Genomic DNA, 23,972 nt, shown 5'->3' on the forward strand with positions numbered 1-23,972 from the left:
CACCGTTCTCCCGCCACGGCTCATTTTCACTTCTTGCAGGCGGTGTCCACTGCGCCTGTGCGACCCTGGCCGCACGCGTGTCCTTGTCTGCGCAGGACGCTCCTGTCCACAGAACGCGTACGAGGATATGCGTTGCCAAGGTGCAGTGGACATCGACTTAGAAATCAGCTTCCACTATGTGAAAAAGTGAGCTGCGGTGGGGGAACGGAGGATCATTTGCAAATGGCGTGGGCACAGGTCGGCTGCAGGTGACTGGCAGAAGCCCCAGGTAAGCTTGAATGCATTTTCGGCGCACAGAAAAAAAAATTCTGTACATTTTGGCAGGTTTACTATAAGTGCTACATCTATATTAGGGCCCTTTTCCACTAGCAATCGCAATCACTTTTTCATTAATTCTGTTATGCGATTGCGATTTTTCATTTGCATTGCATTATCACTCTAAAAATCGCTCCAGAAAGCGATGGCGATTTCCAAATTGAATCACTATAGTGGAAAATACTTCTCATGATCTCTATGATAAAGTAACAACCCTAGCGATTCAAAAATCACTAGTGATTTGTGATTCAGCTGTGTAGTGGAAAAACATGAGCTTGCTTTCTTAAAACAGAAAGAATTTGCGATAATTCAGGTTGGAGTGAGCTTGAGATGCCTCCCAGTGCATCACTGCTGAATATATGCAAATTAAGTGGAAAAAGTGACAAATTTATTTTCATTGCTGGGCACATTGAGATTGGCATTACTTAATTATATATGCTGCTTTTCTAATAATATCCTTCTTCACTGTTCAAAAAGGCTATTTATATTGTGCAGGTGTCCTCTCTGCTTCAGAACCCACAGACTGCCCAGTAAGCTGGCACTTCCAGCCAGCTGTGCACCTCTCAGTGGCCAGTCCTCCTCTCAGTGACCGGAACACAGTGGCCATATAATCTGTAGAGGCCGTACTGTCATTACTTTGCATGAGTTACTATCACAATGGGGCTCGGTGCCCTGCAGGCAAATTGTCACTATTGTTGTCTGTCTGCCTCTCCTCTGTAGCGAGCGCCGAGCACCAGCAGCAGAGCTATCACTGGCAGGCAATGGGCTGTCCCTGCAGTCTCCTCCTCTTGGTGTCTCATTTCCTCGGTCACAGGAAGTGTCGGCTCTTCTAGAGGCTGTGCAGAGCTCAGTGTATATAACAGCAGCAGAGGTAGATCAGAGAGCTGCACTGTACAGTCAGTCACTGGTGACTCGGCCAGAGCTGGACACACTGAGCTATATATGAGGATATACAGAGACTCTCCTCCCTGTCTGCACAGTGGGCACTGCCATCCCCAACACAGGTAAGTTAGGGCATCTTCCTACATCTGTATCTTCATTACAGGTATTCATATTGGATGTAGATATAACTGTATGTACCTTTTGCTCCCTGTACAATGAGATATGTCCACGTTTGGTGACTATTAACGGTACAATATTTTCCTCAGTTGCAAGCTTTCAATCTGATTTTTTTTTTTTACAATTGAATTGTTCAGAAAACCATGCTGTATGTGGAGAAAATCAGCGCTGCGTAATATGTTGGCGCTTTATAAATACAACAAATAAATAAATCTAAAGTGAGTCTATAGTCGATTGGAATAGAACATTTTGGCGATCAAGATGTTGGATTTTGCAATCGCATCTGTAGAGAGAAATTCCTGTTTGTGGAAACAATCGACAATCGCCTTCTAATTACTTTCGATCTTATGGTGGCAGAATAGTGTAAAGCTGCTTTGTAAAAGCATCACAGCATGAAACTATCATTTATGGCTGTGTGTTCAGATGTCTTCATATCATGCACAATCTTTTCAGCTTACTTTTTACCATTTCCTCTTTTCCTTTGCGAAAAGGTCAATTGTGACAGGCTTAAGTTTATAACTTTGTTATAGTACAGTATGCTGTACAATTAGTTCTCCACATAAGTAAAGTAGCTGTAATCACTCTGATTGTGCAATTGTAACAGGATACTATTGTCAAGTGGAATTCTGTCTATGAGAAGCATGACCCATTCATGTGTGTGGTAATGCACTGCCTGGGCTTAGGGGCATGCTTAGCAGATCAGTTTATTGTAACTTGTGCAGCCATTGCGTTTATAGCTGTAAAAAGATGTGCAGTGCATTTTCAACCAAAACTTTACCATTTGAGTGGTGTATGTTAGGGGTGAGTTAGAAAGTCTGTCAGATTGTATTGCTGTCTATGCCCACTTTGGAGATAATCCCACTCACTGCAGTTTTTGGTCACCATGACAGGACAGGAAGCTGTTTGAATATCCTCTGTGGGGACACTAATGGCGATAAAAACAAAAAAAAAACCCTTACGTTTTTATACCCTTCCAGTCTACTAAAAGTTGTTTATCTCATTGCCATCTGTATCTCCTTCAGTGAGATATCATTGCACTTCTTGGTAACTTAACTGAAATTCCACTTTAAATGATAAATGAGATGAAAAAAAGTCCTGCAGCTTTACTTACCTGGGCCTTCCTACAGCCGCTAGAAGTCTCTGGGTCCCTCGCTACAGTTCAGATGTCACCCAGTCTTCTGTTGTCCCACTGAAGTGTCCGGATCAGTGGGAGGCTTCAGTGGGACACCGGAGGTAACAGAAGACTCGGTCATATGGGAACTGCTGTGAGGGACCCAGAGACTTCTAGGGGCTGGAGGAAGGCCCAGGTAAGTAAAGCTGCTGGGCTTTTCTCATCTCATGTACTGTTTAAGTAATTTGGTCTTCCCTCTACTCTTCTTATGTCTATCAGTGGGTACAGACGTTATATAATAGTTGGTAGGGAGAAGCACAAATTGATTTGTGTGCACACATGCGTGCTCATGTTAGCCAAGTGGTATGTACTGTACTATAGGGCAGAGTCAAGAGAAAGCATGAGGCTGGGCAAAAACATTAAAATCCATTTTTATTGTTTGCTAGAATTTTTAAAAAAGAAAAAGAAAACCTGTGTTTAGGTGACAACTGTCTTGTGCACCCATAACATTGTTTATGTGCAATAACGACATGCAATTTTGTGAAAATTACAGCTTTTGCAAACATTCTCATCTGCATGAACATATCTGTTAAGGGTAAAAATGGCCACATTTGCCCATCGCCCAGAAAGGGAAGTTCTGGTCAGTGCAATAGGCTTTGAGGAGGACAGGTCTTGCAGCCCGAAAACAATGAAACACGTTGCCTGGCAAGGATCAGGACTCGGTCCCTTGGGCGACATTGCAATGCCAACACTGTACAAATGCATCGTCAGCTTGTAGGCTAACAACTTGTTCTGTTGCTGTGCAGGACCGAATGCTCACGGCCGACTAGATCCACCAGGCTGATTGCTGGCCGAGACACAACTGGTGTGTGTGTGTGTGTGTGTGTGTGTGCGTGTGTGTGTGTGTGGGGGGGGGGGGGGGCGTCAGGGGCCACTGTATAAATTCTTGTCAGAGGTGGTCCTTATTGGCTACCTCAGCTGGGTCCCTCTAAACCTGTACGACTGTAGCTTGTTGAATAGGTTTCCTTTGGCTGCACCCTCAGCCGCATAGTGGAAATGGGCCCTTAGTGGAAATGGGCACTTTACATTAATAACTGGGGCAGCTAGCTAGATGCTATAAGTGCATGGTGGTGGCAAGGTGTGAAAACATTTCCTGTAACAAAAGTTAAAGGAAGTCAGAGATGTTTAAATAAGCAGCTTTTATACTTACCTGGGACTTCCTCCTGCCCCATGTAGGCCGTCCGCTCCATCATCACTGTCCTGAGCCCCTTCGTTGTGTCCTCGGTATATATCTCAGTCGTAGTTCACTACGCATGAGTGGCCATGATGCACTCCTTTCATTGGGAGAGTTCTGTGCCTGTGCAGCTAGTATTACAAAGACGCAGAACGACCGGGCCATGGGAGCATGACTGGCTGCCACTGAGATATATACCGGGGGGCACAGCGGAGGGGCCCAGGAGGGCGGCGATGAAGCCCATGGCCCACATGGGGCTGGACAATATAGTCACAATGCAATTAAATTTCAATGGTATGTTCATACTGGCGCATCAGCAGTGTGGTGGTTTCCATCAGAATAACATGCAGCATGCTGTGTGTTTACCCGACAACGTTTGTTTATAGCAGAAGTTATGCTGATGACAATAATAATAATAATAATAATAATAATAATATCAGTTTATAACCACACCACAAAAAAAGGAAGTAAACATTGCTAATCTTTTGTCATTGTAGTCATCATCTCTACATAATATCTAACCAAAAGCACACAAGATCAGATGGTAATCTCTGCAGGTTCTATAGCGTACTACTCCCGTTCTGTAGGCGGACACTGGTTATCACTAGACTGGTGTCTGTGCCATTGTGTGGGGGACTGGGGATAGTTGTGTGGGGACACAATGGCACAGACACCAGTCTAGTGATAACCAGTATCCGCCTACAGAACGGGAGTAGTACGCTATAGAACCTGCAGAGATTACCATCTGATCTTGTGTGCTTTTGGTTAGATATTATGTAGAGGTCAATGAAATGCAAATGACTCCAAGTTAATACAGCATTGTGCAAATTTTCTATACAAATGTATGCAGTTTGAAAATAGAGTAATCATATCCCACTCATCATGGAATCCAATCATATACATGAAACAAGGGTCTTGCGTGTGAGCTCCTGAGCTGCATTGGTCCTAGGTCAGTCAGAGGCACAAGATCAGCTTATAAAATTGGCATTGTTTACATGGAAATAAGAATTGTTTATATAGCCAGGGCACTTTAAATTGTGTACACACTCACGATTACTGTTGTCTACTGGAATTAGGACACCCTGTACAGATGCACCGCTAACCTACAGGCACACGTTCTGTTGCTATGGAGGGAGGAGCAGGGTCAATCTGGCATGCAGGATCTCTCGGCAATGCATCAGGCTGCCATACACACTCTAGATTATTGGCAGAGGAGGCCCAGGGCGGTTTATGTTAGGTATACACTGCAGACACTAAACAGTTTTTTTTAAACGGATTCGGGGTACCCGACCCAAAGCTTGGGTTCAAAAATAGATATTTACCTAAACAGAGGAAATTCTCAGGATTCTATTGAGGCTTCCCTCCATGCTATGATGTCGCCCCCCCCCCCCCCCCCCCCTTAGTCAGCACGACTCCCTGGGATGTGGGAGGAAAGCAGAAAATTGTATACTTACCTAACGGTAATTTTCCTTTCCCCATGGATCCATGGCAGCACTACGGGGTAATTGGCCCCACCCTCATTACCCCATAGGACCTCATGTGTATAAATGTCTGACCATCCCCCTTCCAGGTGTCTTTGTAACTAGTAACTCACCGAAACAGGGTGGGAACCCTATGCTGCCATGGATCCATGGGGAAAGGAAAATTACCGTTAGGTAAGTATACAATTTTCTGCTTTCCCCAAGTCTCCATGGCAGCACTACGGGAACTAACTAGACACTCAAAGAAACGGGAGGGAGACTGTTGCAGGTGAAAACACACAAAGTAACTTTAATCACGTATTTTTAGTCTAACTTAGATTCAAAGGCAGAAGACAGTACTGCCTTTCCAAACTCTGCAGCTGCAGAAGCATGTATATCAACATGGTAATGAGAGATAAAGGTATCTATCTTAGTCCAATTTGCTGCCTGGCAGACTCTTTCTGGCGCCACCTTTGCCTGCGCTGCCCATGACGATGCGACACTTCTAGTCGAGTGGGCCGTTATTGCGCTAGGGGGAGTCTTGTCTGTGGCTAGATATGCTCTCCGTATGATACGTATGAGCCAAGCCGAAATAGTTCTAGAGGAAACAGCCTGCCCCTTCCTATACCCTGAATGGTTTATGAAAAGTCTCTCTGTCTTCCTGAAGGCTTCCGTTGCCTGAATATATGCTTTTAGAGAGTTGGCTATATCTAAAGGATGTAGGGCTTCGTTGTCTTCCTCTCTGAATACTGGTAAACACCATTCCTGGTTCAGGTGATATGATGTTGAAACCTTTGGTAAAAATCCTTGTACCGGTCGTAAGATTACTTTATCCGGGAAGAACTGTATGTGAGGCTCCCTACAGCTTAGTGCCTGGATTTCAGACACCCTCCTTGCGGATGCGATAGCAATTAGAAAAACCGTCTTTAACGTAAGGTCTTCTAATGAGCAGGTTTCTGGAGGATAGAAAGGAGCTTTTGACAGGATACCAAGAACCGGCGGTAGATCCCATTGGGCAAAGACTGGCTTTACGGGTGGCCGAATTTTCATGACTGCCGCCACAAATTGTTTTGTTAGAGGGTGTAGTGCCCACCTGTGCCCTGTGAAGGCCGAGATTGCTGAGATCTGGACCTTGATCGAATAGCTGGATAGGTTCTTATCCACCCCCGTCTGAAGGAACGATAGGATCTGATGTATCAAAGGCTGTAGTGGGTCGAAATTGTGGTCTTTGGCATAGTCCGAGAATATTTTCCAAATTCTCTAGTAAGTTCGATTAGTAGAATAACTTCTGGATTTCAGTAGAGTATCTATCACGGAATTATCGCATCCCAGTTCTTTTAGTTTCCTCCTCTCAACCTGTAGGCCGTCAAGTTCAGCCGAGATGGGTTGGGATGATACAGCGGGCCTTGTGAAAGAAGGTCCTCTGATGTTGGTAACTTTATCGGCTGGCCGATCATCATCTGAAGAATCATAGGGTACCAAGGCCGCCTGGGCCAGCCTGGTAGGATTGCTATTAAGGTAACTTTCTCCGTTCTGAGCCTCAGCAGGAGACGAATGAGAGGCACCGGCGGATACACATATGCCAGCTGGAAATTCCACGGTACTGTTAGTGCGTCCACATTCTCCGCTTCCGGCTCGACATAGCGGCTGAAGTACCTCGCACACTTCCTGTTGTGTTTCGTCGCCATAAGATCTACCTGTGGCTCGCCCCATTGTGAACAGATCATGTTGAAAATTTTGTAATTCAACGACCACTCGTTGTTGGATATAAGGGTACGACTCAGGTAGTCCGGGACTGTGTTGTGAATACCCGGAATGTGGACTGCCGTCAGAGCTTGTAGGTTGTGGAGAGCAAACTTGAAAATCCTTTCCGCCTCCCTCAGCAAGGAAGGACTGCGCGTGCCACCCTGGTTGCGGACGTAGGCAACTGCTGTCACGTTGCCCATTCTCAGAATCACTGAGCAATTCTTTATTTGGTGGCGAAAATGAAGAAGAGCGCAGTAAGCAGCTCTCAACTCCAGTCTGTTGGCTGGCCAATGTCTCATGTGAGGAGGCCATTGAGCCTGGGCTATCTGAGTCCCACATGTCGCTCCCCAACCGGAGGTACTGGCATCTGTGGCTATCAGGAGTTGTTGTAAAGGAGTCAGAGGGAGAGATTTCTTGAGGTTGGTGTCTGAGAGCCACCAATTTAGATCCTTCTTCATGATGGGGGTTATCAGTATAGTCTGAGTTATCGTTATGCCATCCCACTGCCTCAGGAACCCCTGTTGCAAACTCCGCATGTGCCAGCGTGTCCAGGGGACCATGGGTATAGTTGCGGACATTGTCCCCAAAACCCTCAGACACTCTCTCGCTTGTAACTGATGGGATAAGGCAACTCGAAGCACTCTCTGTTTTATTACCGCTATTTTCTCCTGCGGTAGACACACCTCGTTTCGGTCTGTGCGGAATCTCGCTCCTAGATAGACTAAGTCTTTTGTGGGTTGCAGTTGGCTTTTGTGGAAATTTATCCGCCAGCCAAACTCCGTCAATGTGCGGATCAGGACTTCTCTGTGTTTCAGTATCTGTTCCCTTGACTCTCCCAACAGTAGAATGTCGTCGAGATAGTGAAATGCACGTATCCCCTGCTGTCTCAGTATCACAATAATCTCTACCAGAACCTTTGTAAATGTTCTTGGTGCCGTATTTATGCCGAAAGGAAGGCACACAAACTGAAAATGCTGTTCCTCTACTGCGAAGCGTAGATACCTTTGAAATGACGTCTGTATAGGGACGTGCAAATATGCATCTTCCAGATCTATGGAAAGTAAATAGTCGTCTCTGGCCACTATTGAGATGATCGTATTTAGTGACTCCATCTTGAATCTCTCCAGCATGATGAATGAGTTCAGGTACTTCAGATTGGAACCGGTCTCCATTCGCCTGACTTTTTCTGAACGAAGAAGAGGTTCGAGTAGAACCCTCTCTTTCTCTCGCATAGCGGGACTGGTTTTATCGCCTCTTTTTCTATAAGGCCCTGCAGGTATTCCTGTAGTATTTGGGCTTTTTGTGTTGCAGTTGGCATACTTGTACGTCTGAAATGATTGGCAGGAGGCTGTCTCTTGAAGGTCCAGAAGTGACCGGTCGATACTGTCCTTACTACCCATGGTGAGGACACTCTCTCCTTCCAGATGTGAGAATATAACTGGAGTCTTGCCCCGACCGGACATTCCTGGAAATTGCCACCGTCAAAAAGACTTTTTATTCGCAGAAGCGGGCGTAGTCTTCTGCTTCTGAGTTTTCACAAAAATTGATTGGCTCGACTGCCAATTCCTTTTAAAATTTCTGCCGGGTCTATAGGACCTCGCATTCCGGTATCTCGAGGACTGAGCCTGATTCTGTTGAACAAAGCCTTGTCTTCCTTGGCGTCTATCCTGGGGCAGCAAGCCCGATTTCCCACCGGTGACACGACTAATGGCAGAGTCCATTTTTTCACCAAATAGCGTCTTGCCGTCGTAAGGAATCTTACACCAGAGGAGCTTTGAAGCTGGATCTGCAGACCAAGCTCTGAGCCAGAGTGCTCTCTTTGCTGTCACCGAGAAAAACATATTCCTGGATGAGGAGCGTAGAACATCTATGGCTGCTTCTCCCACATAGTCGCCCGACAACTTTAGATCCTCTAGAAATGAGAATAGAGTCTCTTTGTCTGCTTCTGCCAGAATTGCCTGTTCCAGACCTTCAGCCCAGTTGCGGATGGCTTTCCCCACCGACGTTAAGGCTATTGCTGGCTTGCAAATTCCTCCCGACATGGTGTAGATTTTTTTCAGGTCTAAGTCCAGTTTCCGCTCCAAAGAATCTTTGAAGGATATAGCATCATCTATGGGCAGCGTAATATGCTTCGCTAGGCGCATCACTGACGCATCCACTGGTGGAGCTGTGTCTAACGGCGTAATAGTAGTATCTGGTAATGGATATAATTTGGATATCCTATTGGATAAAGGGAGTCTTTTATCTAACTTCTGCCATTCTTCATAAATTACTTCCTGAATTTCCTCCATTACTGGAAATGTTGTCCTATCCTTCGTTAGGTGTTTGTAATAACGTTTCTTGGGTTTTGCTCCGTGTTTTTCATCTTCCTCCGGCTCCTCCCATTGGATAGCTGCCTTTACTGCTTTAACGAAAGGTTCAACATTGGCGAAGTTAAATCCTACTTCATATTCCTCTTCAATATCCGCGGAAGTAGATGGCCTGTCTTGGCCGTCGGCCAAACTGTGTGATGGCTGGGTGGCCATGCTGGCTACAAAATTCTCCAATGAATCCTGCACCGCTTTTTGGACAATGTCCGAGACGTCCACGGGGGCTACAGCGTCATCTTTTGCTATCTCGTGGAAGCAGGAGGCACAAACTAATTTGTTTGGCATTACAGGCTGTGCGCAGGCCCAGCACGCTTTTTCCCCCCGGTTGCGTTGTGGAGATTTGGATCTTGATCTATGTGACTTGCTATGCTTTGACCTCTTCTTGTGCGATCTATGCTTTGAAGGCGATCTTTCTTTGGAACGTCTTCTGGACGAATGAGACGATCTTCTCTTGTCTCGTCCTCGGGAGCTAAAGTGACATTAAAAAGCGTTGTAAGTCACTGTACTATCTGATGATTGAAGTACACTTACCGATCTTCCCCCTCTTACCTAGAGCCATATTGCTGATCTTTTGAGGGCTTTCTTGCATCCATAAGAGGCCACCAAGAATAGACAGCGGCACGCTGGAAAGATAGGGAGAGAGAGAGAGTAGTGTCAGTCGCTCTAACCGCCCCTCTCACCCCCCCCCCCCCCCCCGCTTCCGGAAATGACCTCCATATGTATGTTCCCCGCATTTGGAACTGACCTGTGGACGGGAACGTTGGGCTAGGAACAAAAATCCGAGCAGGAGCACGAATGTAACGCCAGCCATGGCGTACTGCTCCTCTCGGTATAAATAGTTCCGCCCGCGTCATCGCCATGCGCCCGCCTGACCACCAATCAGATGTGTCCAATGCGGACAAAGCGTCGCGTGTACTTACGCGTGTGCGCTCCACCTCAAACAGAATGGGCGGAACACCATAAGCTGGACCCAGAGCGGTGGAACGCACGCCGACTACGCGTCAGGAACCGAGCAGGGAGGAAAGGATGCAGCCCCAGCCAAGTCTTTAGCCCGGAGCAGGTAATATCACAGACATACAGTCTGCCCCCCCCCCCCCCGACCTTTTGAGCACCTTTAGTGTCCGTATAGGCAGGGAGAGCGAGAGAGACCACGGAAGATCCCCTAAGACCAGCAGAATAGGGGTGGAGGTACTATAGCCACAACTCCATTGGAGATTGTTTAGGCTGTACATAGGTACACCACAAAACCTTAGCGTGGGCGGTAAGAGGGTTAAAAATAAAGAAAGTTACTGCAGGGCAAAAACCTGCCAGTCCTATGAGGTGAGTTGGACCAGGAAAAAAAGACACCTGGAAGGGGGATGGTCAGACATTTATACACATGAGGTCCTATGGGGTAATGAGGGTGGGGCCAATTACCCCGTAGTGCTGCCATGGAGATTTGGGGAAACTCACTTTTCCTGGCATGGGTATCCTCATAGCAGTTAGATTATCTGTGCCTGGTTTTGAGCTACTGTACGAGTTGTACAGCTTCTCATCACCGCAGTCTTCCATCTAACACATTCTAAAGGGTTAAGATATGTTTCTTGCTTTATTCAGGAAAACAGCAGTTCTACATAAACAAAAGTCTTTTCTTCAGAAGGACACCCAATCTTCCGCATAAACACAAGGATGCGGAGCTTACAATCCCGGGCCCACTTCATGTGAATTTTGGCAGAGGGTCCAGCTCTAATACTTTAGACCAGCTGGTCTCTTAGCAACTTAATGCTTCTTTCTGTCACCCATCCTGGTTACAACATCAGCACTCCTAGAATCACTGTAGCCTCTGCTTTCATACACACTGCCTGATTCTCTGACCTCCATCTCTGCTTCTTGTCAGACACATCTCTGTGATCCCAGCCAGACCCTCGTCCTCTTAACTGCTCAATCAGCCAGAATCCAACATTGTATTTTAATCAATTTCAGGAATAATGAGGAAAGTTTTCCCCCTCTCCCCTTTTTTTTTTTTTTTTTTTTTTTTTTTTTTTTTTTCCTTGTTTTATTTGCACCCACAGGAAGTCCTGGGACCACTATGACATAGCTCCCTACTGTCCCTTTTTTTTTTTTTTTTAGAGAGAGAAACGGTCCCTATTTGGGGACTAAATCCCACTGCCCTTTTTTCTCTCTTATTTGTCCGTCTTTAAGGACTGATGTACAGATTTCTGTAAATATATGTATTTTTCTACTGGAAAATGTGTTTAATTTGCTCCAAACTTTATGCGTACATAAGATATGGCCGCCGGTGAGTTAGGCGCAGGGTGAGCCAAATGACGGCTTTCCTTGCTGCCCCTGAAATCCCCCGCAGCGTGAAATACGACACCCCCCCCCCCCCCTCCGAGTTGTAGTAACTTGGAATGAGATGTAATTTGGGGTCTGGCGATCGCTGGATCCTGAAATTAGTCTTGGGCTGCTATGATGGTGCCCAGCTTCCGTACCGAAGTTACCTGCTTTGATCTTTATCCCCATCCTTTAAATTTATATATTTCTTAATTTAATATATTAATATGACAAAAGACAAATTGAACGAAAATAAAGAAAATTACTGATAATTTAATAGTGTATGACGAGCTTAGAGGGAACCCGAGGTGAGAGTGATATGGAGGCTGCCATATTTATTTCCTTTTAAACAATACCAGTTGCCTGGCAGTTCTCCTGATCCTGTGTCTCCAATACTTTTAGCTATAGACCATGAACAAGCATATGCAGAGCATGTACTCTGACTCAGCTGACTCACTGGATTAGCCATATGCTTGTTCCAGGGTTTTGACTCAGACACTATATATGCCAGAAGATCTGCTGGGCTGCCAAGGAACTGGCATTGTTTACAAGGAAATAAATATGGCAGCCTCCATATCACTCTCACCTCGGGTTCCCTTTTAGACAAGACAAGACAAATAACATTTATATTGCGCTTTTCTCCTTGCGGACTCAAAGTGCCAGAGCAGAGCAGCAGCCACTAGGGCGCGCTCTATTGGCAGTATCAGTGTAAGGGCCTTTTTCTACTAGCCTGCGATTTGCTTCTGATCGCAAATCGCAAGGTACATTAAACTAATGGAAACTGCAGCAGCAATTTCCATTAGTGCGATCCGATTTTGGTCAAAGCGCAATCGTCCTGCTGCGTTTTGTTTGCGATTGAGCTGGACTATAATGAGTATAGTAGCTCAATCGTAATCGCATGGTGGAAATTGAAACGCGATTGCGATCGGAATCGCAATCGCATTTCATAGTGGAAAAGAGCCCTAAGGGAGACTTGCCAAAGGTCTCCTACTGAATAGGTACTGGCTTACTGAACAGACAGAGCCGAGATTCGAACCCTGGTCTCCTGTGTCAGAGGTAGAGCCCTTAACCATTACACTATCAGCCAACTGACTTTAATAATGGACGGTCGCAGTCCATGCAAATTGTATATCTGGAGGACATTGATCATTCACCTAATCTACCACATATTGCGTAGTATATAGCCTGGATTAATTATTTGTAAAATCCTTTTTATTTTTTTAATGTATTACATTAGAATTGCCCACAAACCATTACACTATACCTTTAATTTTGATTGTAATACAGAGCAAAACAACGTGGCCTAATAAATAAATCCGGTAAGCCATTCTGGGACACAAGTCATAGTTTCCAGCACCGGACACCGTGTCAGAATTGGTACTGCGACAAACGCGGCTACACCCTCCTATTTGTCTGGCTTCTCTTGTGTCAGCGCTGGCGACATCGGCCTGTCCTGTTTAGCGGCTGTCACATCTGCAGTCTCTTGTTTAGTCCAGTGCACTGTGTGCTGTCTGTGCCCTTAGCTGTGAAAGCTGCAATAGTGCATACACTGTGTATGTGTACCCCGCAGCTCTTCTTTACAGGGATTGCCTAATGCCTTCTTCCTGTAGCCAGGCAGCCATTCTGCACTGAACTCTCTCTCCTGTTAGCAGTGCGGGGTGGGTTGGGGATCAATAACTTTGTTCAGGGGAGACATGCTAACCTTGTTGGAATAATGCACATTTACATCACATCAGAAGACCCCTTTTACAGACTGATAAGAAGAGAATGGAAACTTCTGACAAGAACTACATCACAATGAGACATTATTTGCATTATATTCAGTCTAACCAGACCCCATATCTGCTCCCAATCTTTTACTTTTGCTAATCACTTTTTGCTAATCATTCCAAAAACTTGTTACTATGTTGTGTTTGCATCTATAGGTACCCATAAGGTGGCCATATACTGAGAGATTTGCAGCAGATTCGATCGGATAGATTTCTGTCAGGTCAAATCTGACAGGAATCTGATGTGTGCCACACACTAATGCTGGGCATACACGGTGAGATAATGCGCCGGAATCGAGCCAGCGGCTCGCTTCCCGCTCGTCCCCGCGGGCACTTCCTTATCAGCGCTTCATTTTTGCCCATTGTCCGCCCGCGGGGATCGAGCCGGGAATCGATCCGCCGCGGTGATCGGACACGCCGGAAATTATCAATCGAGCCATCAGCGGCTCGATTGATAAGAAAATACACCACCGTGTATACCCAGCATAAGGAACAGATTTCCAATACATTTCAGAATGAAATCTATTGGAAATCTATTCAAAATGTATCTAAATGCATTATTGGACCATTAAATCCAATGCAACTTTATGGGCCATTGATCTGCTGCCAGTAGCAGTTCGACCTAGATTTTCTATCCTGTCAGATCAAATCGATTGGCAATCGAGTTCCGATCGATTGATCGAAGGCTGGACTCAACCAGCCCCTATACACTGATAGATTTGCAGCAGATTTGACCATCAGATTCCTGTCAGATGCCTGTAATGCTGGGAGTACACCATGAGATTTTTTTGGCAAATAGATGCTTCGATAGATAATTTCTGACAGGTTCGATCTTATTTCTGATTGTTTTTCTGATCAATTTCTCATAGAAGTGAATGAAAATCTATTAAAAAAACTATTGGAAAATCGGACAGTAAATCTGCTGAAAAATCTCATTGTGTATTCCCAGCATTAGAATCTGATTTGTGCAACACCATTGGAACAGATTTTCAATAGATTTAATAGGTAGAATGAAATCTGTTGAAAATCGATCAAAATGCAGTGTTGCACTATTCGATCCAATGTAACCCATGGGCCATCGATCTGCTGCCAGCAGCGATCAACCCAGATTTTCCATCCGGACCGATCAAGCAAATCGATTGAAATAGGCTGGAAATCGATTGATCATGCTTCCTGCTGCATCGATTTCTAGCCGATTCGATCAGAACGGTCGAATCGGCCGTCGATCGATGGCTGAAATCGACCAGTGTATGGGCCCCTTATCAGTGTGCAATTGTATTTTGTAACCCCACAGGATCAGATGAATATACAGCAGATTCGATCACTGTGATCGAATCTGCTGTGAAATCGTAGCGCAAATGCAAACGATTGATTTCCATCCGAAATCAATCATTCCCGTCAAGCTGTCCGTGCGGAAAGGTTTTGCTCGATCGCCGGCGGGTTGGGAGTGCATAGATAGCGATGTTCAAATGACGACGCAATAAAGCGGCAATGCATTACCTGCTCCGGCCGGCTTGAGTCCTCTCGGTCACCGCTGTCTCTTCTGTGCTCTGGGCTCTAGGGCTGCAGCTTCACTGAACTTTCTGTCCCGGCAGGAAGTTTAAACAGTAGAGCGCCCTCTACTGTTTAAACTTCCCCATACAGAAAGAAGTGAACCCTGCCTGTCCGGAACCCAGCGGAGAAAAAGACAGCGGTGACCGGGAGGACTCGCGCCGGCCGGAGCAGGTAATGTATGGGATGGGGGGGGGGGGGGGGGGGTGGCAGGGGCGGCAGCATCACCACAGATTGTGATCAGTTTCATGCTGAAATCTATTTACAATCTGTTTGCAGTAAAGGCAGCCATACGATCCCTCTCTGATCAGATTCGATCAGAGAGGGATCTATCTGTTGGTCGAATCTGATGGCCACCTTGAGGTCACATTGGAAAATGGTCTGATCCAGCATTAGGCTTAGTTCAGATGGACAGCTGCCAATGTACAAACCTGTTGTTAACACCGGGTTCCACATTGATATGAATGGTAACAGTCTGATCGTATGGCTAGTACACATCATGCAATACCCTGTCAGAAAGACGGTCAAATAGATAATTTCCGACAGGTCCGATCTGATTTTCGATTATTTTTTTTCTCATTGATTTTGTATAGAAGTAATCAGAAAACCGATCAGATAAATGATCGGAAATCAAGTTGGACCTGTCGGACATAATCTATTCGACCTGTTTATCTGATGGGAAATTGCATGGTGTGTGCCAGACATAGTGATGCAGAATCAAATCTCTTATAAAACAAAAGCATATATTGATTAATGCAGATGACTGTGTTATAAGATCGTAAAGCTGGCCATACACTGGCCCGCTTTCCCGCCGATCGACAGCAGATTCGATCACTGGGATCGAATCTGCTGTCAAATCGTTCACGCAACACGCTAATTTTCGATCTATTTCGGCCCGAAATAGATCGGTCCCGTCGATCGCGCCATGCGGAAAATTACCGTCGTTCGCCGCAGGTAAGGAGCGCATCGCTAGCGGCGTACGACCGACGCAGGTATACATTACCTGAAGCTGGCTCCTGGCATCTTCTCCGCATCAGCTTCCGCATTCCGGCTTCCAGCATAACTTCCTGTGTCACTGCAGTGACAGCGGAAGTACAAATAGAGGGCGCTCTATTTGAACTTCCGCTGTCACTGGAGTGACAGAGTTATGCCGGATGCCGGGATGCGGATGCAGAAGCTGATGCGGAGAAGTTGCCAGCCGGGAGCCGATGCGGAGAAGATGCCCGGGACCAGACTTCAGGTAATGTATGCGGGGGCCCGGGGGGCAACAGCGGCAGCTCAGCAGATTGTGATCGGTTTCAGGCTGAAATCTATTCACAATCTGTTTGCAGTAAAGGCAGCCATACGATTCCTCTCTGATCAGATTCAATCAGAGAGGGATCTATCTGTTGGTCGAATCTGATGGCAAAGCGACCAGTGTATGGCTACCTTAACTGTATTCTGGCTCCAGCCAACATCAGTGGCATATCAGCAAAACGGAAGGGCAGTGAGAAGGAAGGAGGAGCTCAGTAGGCTTCGCCAAAGTCTACAGTGCAAACATTTGAAGGGACCTCTGAAAAACTCGCCGGTGGATTTACATGAACACCTCTGAAAAATGCAAATTGTTGATTCCATATATCAAAAAAGGCATATAAGGCTGCACCCCACAAGGTTTGGGGCACTGCAGATGTGTACACAAATCCAATTTTGATTGGTCAGTTTTACTTCTATTTAGTATGAGAGGTTACTTACAACAATCTGTTCATAGTATGACCCGCGCACTACAGTAGAATCCCTTTATAGTAAACTCCAAGGGACCAGGAAAAGTAGTTTACTATATCAGAAGTTTACTATATCAAAATTGGTCATACATTGTATATTGATACAGACACATTTGTTGGGACCTGATGACTGAGTTTACTGTATCTAGAGGTTTACTCTACCAGAGTTTAATATAACAACATTCTACTGTACATGGAGGTGGTAAGATTAGCCAGTGATTGGCCAATCAAAATTGATGTGTGTATGCGCTTTAAGGCTTCTTTCACAGTGCAATGTTGAAGTCGCACGTTAGAAAATTTTATAATGCAGACTAACGCACAGCAATGCAAAGTCTGTGCGACATTCACGCAACGTTGTGTGTAATTTGTAGCAATATTTAGAAAGTGCTGCATGCTGTGCGTTTAGCAATACATTTTCTGCGTTGTGTGGTGCACATGCTCAGTAAGGTTTAAAAAAAAAAAAAGTAACACATGCGCCGTTTTCATTCCATCACTGTGCGACGAAACCGGTGCACCAAACGCAGGGCTAAATAACGTCCAAGTTATAGGCTTTCAATGCGTTGCATTAGGGGCACGTTATGCGACCTTAACCTCGCATCAAATGCAACGTCCCACTGTGAAAGAGGCCTTAAGGCCCGTACACACGCCTGATCAAAGGCAACAACGGGTCCGTTGTCACCTCCCGCTGGGCGGGCGTTCCAGCGACAGTCCGGCGTGTGTACAGTCTGTCTGCAGACTGATAAGGCTGTTTCTGAGCGATCCGCTTGGCGGATCGTTCAGAAACAGCCTTATCAGTCCGCCGGCAGACTGTACACACGCCGGACTGTCTACTGAAACCCCGCCCAGTGGGAGGTGACAACGGACCCGTCGTTGCCTTTGATCAGGTGTGTGTACGGTCCTTTAGTTCACTCTCGCTTTTAATCTAATTAGCAATGTGTTCAGTTGTGGATACACTCATGCAGTATAATCTCGTTCTAGTACACTCCAAGGGACCAGGAACAGTGGTTTACTATATCAGAAATTGTCCAGCTGCAAAGGAGCAACTCTCTCCTCCCATCGGAGGTACAGTACAAGCACTTGCACATTTGGTGGTCTACAATGTTAAGTGCACCTGAACTCTTGCACAGGACAGAAGGAAAACATAGGGAAATGCTCCCTGTATGTATTTAAAGCAGGGCTGTGGAGTCGGTCCAAAAATCCACCGACTCCGACTCCTCAGTTTAGGATTCCACCGACTCCGACTCCTCGACTCCGACTCCTCTAATTTGCATATTACAATTTTGTTGATTAAAAGTATGTAACATGAAATTCGTCTCTTAACTGCCAACGCTTAGGAATTTTACAAGACAACTGAAGTGAGAAGGATATGTAGACTACTATATTTATTCCCTTTAGACTAAAACTAGTCCTTGGTAAGAGTACTTGTAAAAGGTACAAACCGGAACAAAGAACATCTATCAGGCCCTAGGCAATGTAAGTGTGGGTACATGTAAGAATGATGTGCAGGTACTCTGCAGGGGAATGAGGAGATTGTAAACAGACAACACCTCTGTGTTCAATGTGCACAGCATTCTCTGTGGATTCCCTGCAGCTCTGTGGGGAGTGCATATGTAGAGTATAGTACTACTGTGTAACAAAGTAAACCTGAGACAGATGAAATTAAAGTTTTTATACATACCTGGGGCTTCCTCCAGCCGCCTTCAGGATAATCAGTCCCTCGTTGTCCTCCTCCACCACCTGGATCTTCTGCTATGAGTCCAGGTACTTGAGCCAGTCGGGCGTAGTGCGCATGCACACACTCCGCAGCCAGGAGCATACTACACCTGTGTAGCACTATTGCGCAGGTGCATAATGTTCCTGGCTGTGGGAGCGGCATGCGGCCGGACAGCGCTGACTGGCTGAATTACCAGGACTCATAGCAGAAGATCCGGGTGGTGGAGGACAGCGAGGGACTGATTAGCCTGAAGGGGGCTGGAGGAAGCCCCAGGTATGTATAAAACTTTACTTTTCATCCGTCTCAGTTACCCTTTAATTTGTAGTCACCAAACCAAATTTTAACAACATATCAAATTATTTGATTTCATCAGCAAAGGGAGTGCATACATTTGCATAAATCAGCATCAATGCAGAATTATTTCCATCTCGTTGACCATCTATATTAGTGACACAGCTACACATCAGGCTTTATTCTTACAGCATAGATATTATTTAGTATATATAAGAGATTCCTGTGTACACATCATATATACAGTCACAATCAGATATGTATATCTGACCTTAAACATACGGGGACTGCTTTATTGAAGCAGCACAAGTAACTAATTTTGATTGGTTTATTTCATTTTTGTGGACTAAGCACAGCTATTACTGTATATATACATTATTTTTAATGACTATTATCTGAGAAATAGAACATTTTATCATATTTTCTATTTTAATTACAGTTACAAATTCATTAGGAGTCGGAGTCGGTGCATTTTTTCCCGACTCCGACTCCGACTCCAGGCACCCAAAATTGCCCGACTCCACGACTCCGACTCCGACTCCACAGCCCTGATTTAAAGAGTTTAGCCTGTTTAATTCCCCCTCATTTGTGTCTAATCACAAGTTTTAATTTGGTCTCTCCCATGTGTGACATGACTGCCATGCCAGAGATGGCAGATAAGCTCATTTGAAAGCACAAGGTGTTAACAATATGTCTGCTTCCATGAATCTGGAAGTAAAAACACTGCAGATTTATTTTAAGATTAGTATCAGTTGCAACAAAGAAATTTTTTTTTGTTTTGTTTAAAGGTTGCTCAGTTGGGGATTTTATCAGGGCTGCTAACAAGCAGGCTGAGCAGTTAAGAATGAAACAGAGAGCAGGGTAGGTGTATTCTCTAATGTTCCCACTGATTACATATAGTAAAATACACGAGGGTGCTTAGTCTCTGGTTGTGTTTTTATTCATAATAAAACATCTAGGGCACTGTAATACATCCCTTTTAATCCCTTCCCGACCACCTAATGCCGATAGGCGTCGGGAAGGTGGCTCCCACAGGACCGCCTAAGGCCGATTGTGACAAGTCCTGGGGGGGTAGATTAGGGGGTATATCGCGTACAGATGAGCGCGCATCCCTGCTTGATTGATGGAGCTCTGCTCCGTCAACAGTCTGCCAGCAGCGATCGTTGCTGGCAGACTGTAAAAAACGGCGGTTTGTTGCTTGTACAGCATTGCGATGTACTGGGGACAGCCCTGTCATTTGGCTTGTCCCCCACGAAGAATCCACAGCACCACGTCAGTGATGTATAGCTCTTTTATTGTTTAAAATGACAGATAGCGATAACAGCGACAGACGCTGTTTTGGACAAAGTCCTTCCTAGTCTGTTTTGGACAAAGTCCTTCCTCGAGCTGTGTCAGGCTCTCTAGAGCCTGACACAGCTCGAGGAATGACTTTGTCTGAAACAGCGTCTGTCGCTGTTATGGCTATCTCTTTGTCATTTTAAACAATAAAAGAGCTATACATCGCTGACGTGGTTCTGTGGATTCTTCGTGTTGGACTTCGTTTGACTCATTGAGGGCTGTTGGGTCTATCCACTCAAGCACACGTCTGTCCCCATTTGGGTGCTTGTCTATCTGGTTTTGGAACATTAAAGAAAATAGACATTTTTATTCAAAATAAAGGAATAAATAAAAAAAAAATACTGCAGCAGCGATCAGAGCCTGTTGGTGGGCAGAAAATGGGGGCAGACATATTTGGCTGCTAAGTTGTATGGCCGTACAGCACACTGTCTAAGCTGCAGTGTGCTGAATTGTAAAAAATCGCCTGGTCACTGGGGGTTAGTGGAAAGTGTAAGCCTGTGGTCCACAACTGGTTAAAAATCTTATATGAACTCTCATAGGCTGAAAGCTTTCAGGCTTGCCTGTTTGTTGGAAAGCGATGCATACTTTCCCATGGATGCACAAGGCAATATTTTTCCATTCCATGTCTGCTGTGGAACATACAAAAGATGTGATGGCTTCCAGCATTTATAATGTGTCTACGGTACACTGAATAGTATACAGTTCTGTGCACAGTGCCCCAATCTGCTCTGACACTATGGTGGATAATAATGAGAGAAAGTCTCAGACTACAATATTTGCTTAGGAGATTCCTGGAGGAACAGAGGTATCCTTGTCTTGTCTGTCTAGCCCCTGTACAGACCCACAGACTATTTACACAGAAGGTTCCCCTTCACAAAGGCACACTTGGCTTTTTATAGACAGAGTGTGAAAGTAGACAAGCCCAGAAAGCCAGCAGTTGTGAATCTGTAATATACAGAGCTCAGGTGCAGGCTAGGCTGGATACTCACTCCTAGCAGGACAGCTAATAAGGTAAGCAGTGTCACGTCAGTTTATTGCTGTATATATATCGTGCTAGGATACTGTCATTGTTAGAGAGGGGACTGTAACCACCCCCACAGCTTCTCGTGCATCTGCAGAGGTGTGTAACTGATCTCTTCAGAACTGTGCTTAGGGACAGGTGCTGTGGCTCACTTGAGGCTGAGGCTTCCTGGCATTTTGATAAGCCATTGTGATGTTATTACAGAGCAGGGAACTCCAGGATGTGCTGAAGTTCCTCTCCTAGTTGTATAAGTAGGTGCCCATACATCAGACAATGTATTGGTAGATCAACCAAGAGACAGATCTATCTCTGATCAGAGAAAAAACCAAAAAGGAGACTGCAGGCCCCCCTATTATCAACACTATCTAGTGCAGATATATATATATATATATATATATATATATATATATATATATATATATTTCTCGCCAGGGTGTTTTCTGTGGTTATAATGTTAGCAGTGTCCCAAAAAATTAAATAAAATAATATGCGTTTAGAGACAATGCGCCACAGAAATCCCTCCCTGGTAAGTCATATGTGAATTTGATATTTATATAATCACCAAAAACATTGCTGCTGAAAGTTAAAGTGACAGTGCTAAACTTCATAGGTAGTCAAACGTGCTCAAACAATTCATAAAATGCACAAATAAATTGATAATGAGGTAGTAAAAAGATTGAAGAGGTAGTAAAAAAAGAAGCCAGTGAGGTAGGGAGTTGTAGGAAATAGCAGCAGAAAAGAGAAGATGGCGATACCAAACACGCCAATGAGGTAGATAGGAGTGAAAATGGCAGCAAAGTTCAGGTAAATTAGTACCAGGCTCACCTAATAGAAAGGTAAATGGACATAGGAATGGCCGCAGCAGCGCTATCCGCGCCGTCCTACTAGTTCCGCCGAAGCTGCAAAGGGACCACAACCACAGAAAACACCCTGGCGAGTCATTCATTTATTCTGTATTATCAGCACAGGTTTCAGAGACTTGACTATTTAGGGGCCTTTGGCCTAGGTCTGGCTGCTTTCTGTTTTTTAATTGATTTAAATTTTTGTAGCTGGTTTGGTTGTCAATAAAGAATATTGCATTGATATTTGTGCCCTGAGATATATATTTACACTAGTGTTGATAATATAATATATAATTTTAAGGGGGACCTGCAGTCTCCTTGTTGGTTTAGCATATTTATTAAGGTCGATGACCTTTTCCCCCTATGTCTTTGAAACCCATTAAGGGGTGTATAGTAACAAAGGTTATGTAGATATGTCTGCTCATTTGTTTTGGTGTTAAATATCTCTGATCAGAGAGACAGATCTGCTGCCTGCCCATACACCGCATCTCTCGGGAATCGGCCTTGTATTGTCGCACTCGCCGGTCATGGCACTGCCCCCCCCCCCCCCCCCCCCCCAGTGTAAAAGGTACCTGTGCGTGAATACTTAACTTGGTGACATGTATCTATTGGACATACTGCAAGATGTGGGACCAACATGCTCGAATGGGTGCGTGGCAGTAATGGTGGCAGTAATGGCATGCCATTACTGCCACGCACCCGATCGAGCATGTGATTTCCCAGAATGCATCGCTCCAGAATATGCAAATCCTCTCTTTATGCCCCTGAAAGGCTGCACATCAAGAACTGCTGGTTGAAGATCCTCTTCTTAGGTACACATATCATTTTTTTTACCCAGGGTTCGCGTGTGGTTCATTTTAAGCATTGTACACTCACTAAAGGGCTTTTGGTTGGGGCTATTTGTCAGTGCCATCTCTGCTGAGAATGTAGCTTCCCCGATGCGTAATAGAGAGATGCAGAGTGCCAGATCATTTCTCCTCCTTTCCCCTTCCACTGGATCCAGGATATGCTATGCTGTCATCCCTCTCTATAGCAACAGAACATGTCACGAGGCTGTAGCCTTGCAACGCATCTACACAGCACTTAGCCCTGAATTGTCATCCAATGGATTGACTCTAAAGGTGGCCATACATCAGGCGACTTGGCAGATCATCCGATTCAATGATTATTATCATGGAATCAGATGAAAATCGATACCACCAACTGCATGCTCTAGTGATAATGCGACCAATTTCAGGCTGAAATTGGTCGCATTAATTGGTTTGACATGCTGCAAGATGAATGGCTGTCTTGCTCTATCGAGTGCGTGACAGTATCGGGGAGTGATATCGAATTGAACGTGCCAAAATCCCTGGGGTTGTTCCTGCAGTACATGCGGGGGGGTTTATACATTACCTGTCCTGTGTTGCGGTGCCTGTCCTTCCGAATTCGACGCTCTTCCTTCAGCCCCATACATGCTGCCGGCTCATAGTACGCCATCATCTCAGACATGTGTACGAGGCTTAAAGGAAACCAGAGACGAGACCATTTACTAGTTTTATACATACCTGGGGCTTCCTCCAGACCCATGCCCACTGATCACTCCCACGCCGCCGTCCTCAGTCTTCTCCTTTTTCGGTTCCTGGTCCCATACGTTTGGTCAGTCCAAGGATGCGCAGTGTGCTCCTTTCGCGATCTGCACATGTGCAGTACTACTGCGCAGGCGCAGAAGGCTCCCAGCCATGGCAGCGAGAAGGAGGAGCGCACTGCGCATGCTTGGACTGGCCCAACTTACGGTACCCGGGAGAAGACTGAGGACGGCGGCATGGGAGCAATCTGTGCGGATGGTGCTGAAGGAAGCCCCAGGTATGTATAAAGGCTCGTACACACGTCCAACGTGCACACAACCGCACAACCAACATGACAAACCACACGACCTGTGTGTTCACACGCCTAGACGGCTAAACAGCCAGCTCAATTTACATACTGCGCCTCCAAGAGCACCGACGGACTACACATTCAGAATAGTGCAATCGTACCAGATAGTATACAGATTTGTACCTTGCACAATTATTGTTGACCTGCCTGATTTTGACCTGT

The 23,972-nt window shown here is 45.5% G+C and overlaps 1 protein-coding gene across 3 annotated transcripts in view; it reads left to right on the forward strand.

Annotated features, from left to right (window-relative positions):
* Positions 1-1,121: 1,121 nt before the first annotated feature.
* The window catches only part of CSGALNACT2 (chondroitin sulfate N-acetylgalactosaminyltransferase 2), a 94,641-nt gene continuing 71,790 nt past the window's right edge, over positions 1,122-23,972 (forward strand). For all 3 annotated transcript variants that reach the window (XM_068255477.1, XM_068255476.1, XM_068255478.1), the window contains exon 1: positions 1,122-1,319. The gene's annotated coding sequence lies outside the window, so the exon portion shown is untranslated. The remainder of the gene's footprint in view (positions 1,320-23,972) is intronic.

This window comes from Hyperolius riggenbachi, chromosome 10 (genome assembly GCF_040937935.1).
Source record: "Hyperolius riggenbachi isolate aHypRig1 chromosome 10, aHypRig1.pri, whole genome shotgun sequence".
Lineage (NCBI taxonomy): Eukaryota > Metazoa > Chordata > Amphibia > Anura > Hyperoliidae > Hyperolius > Hyperolius riggenbachi.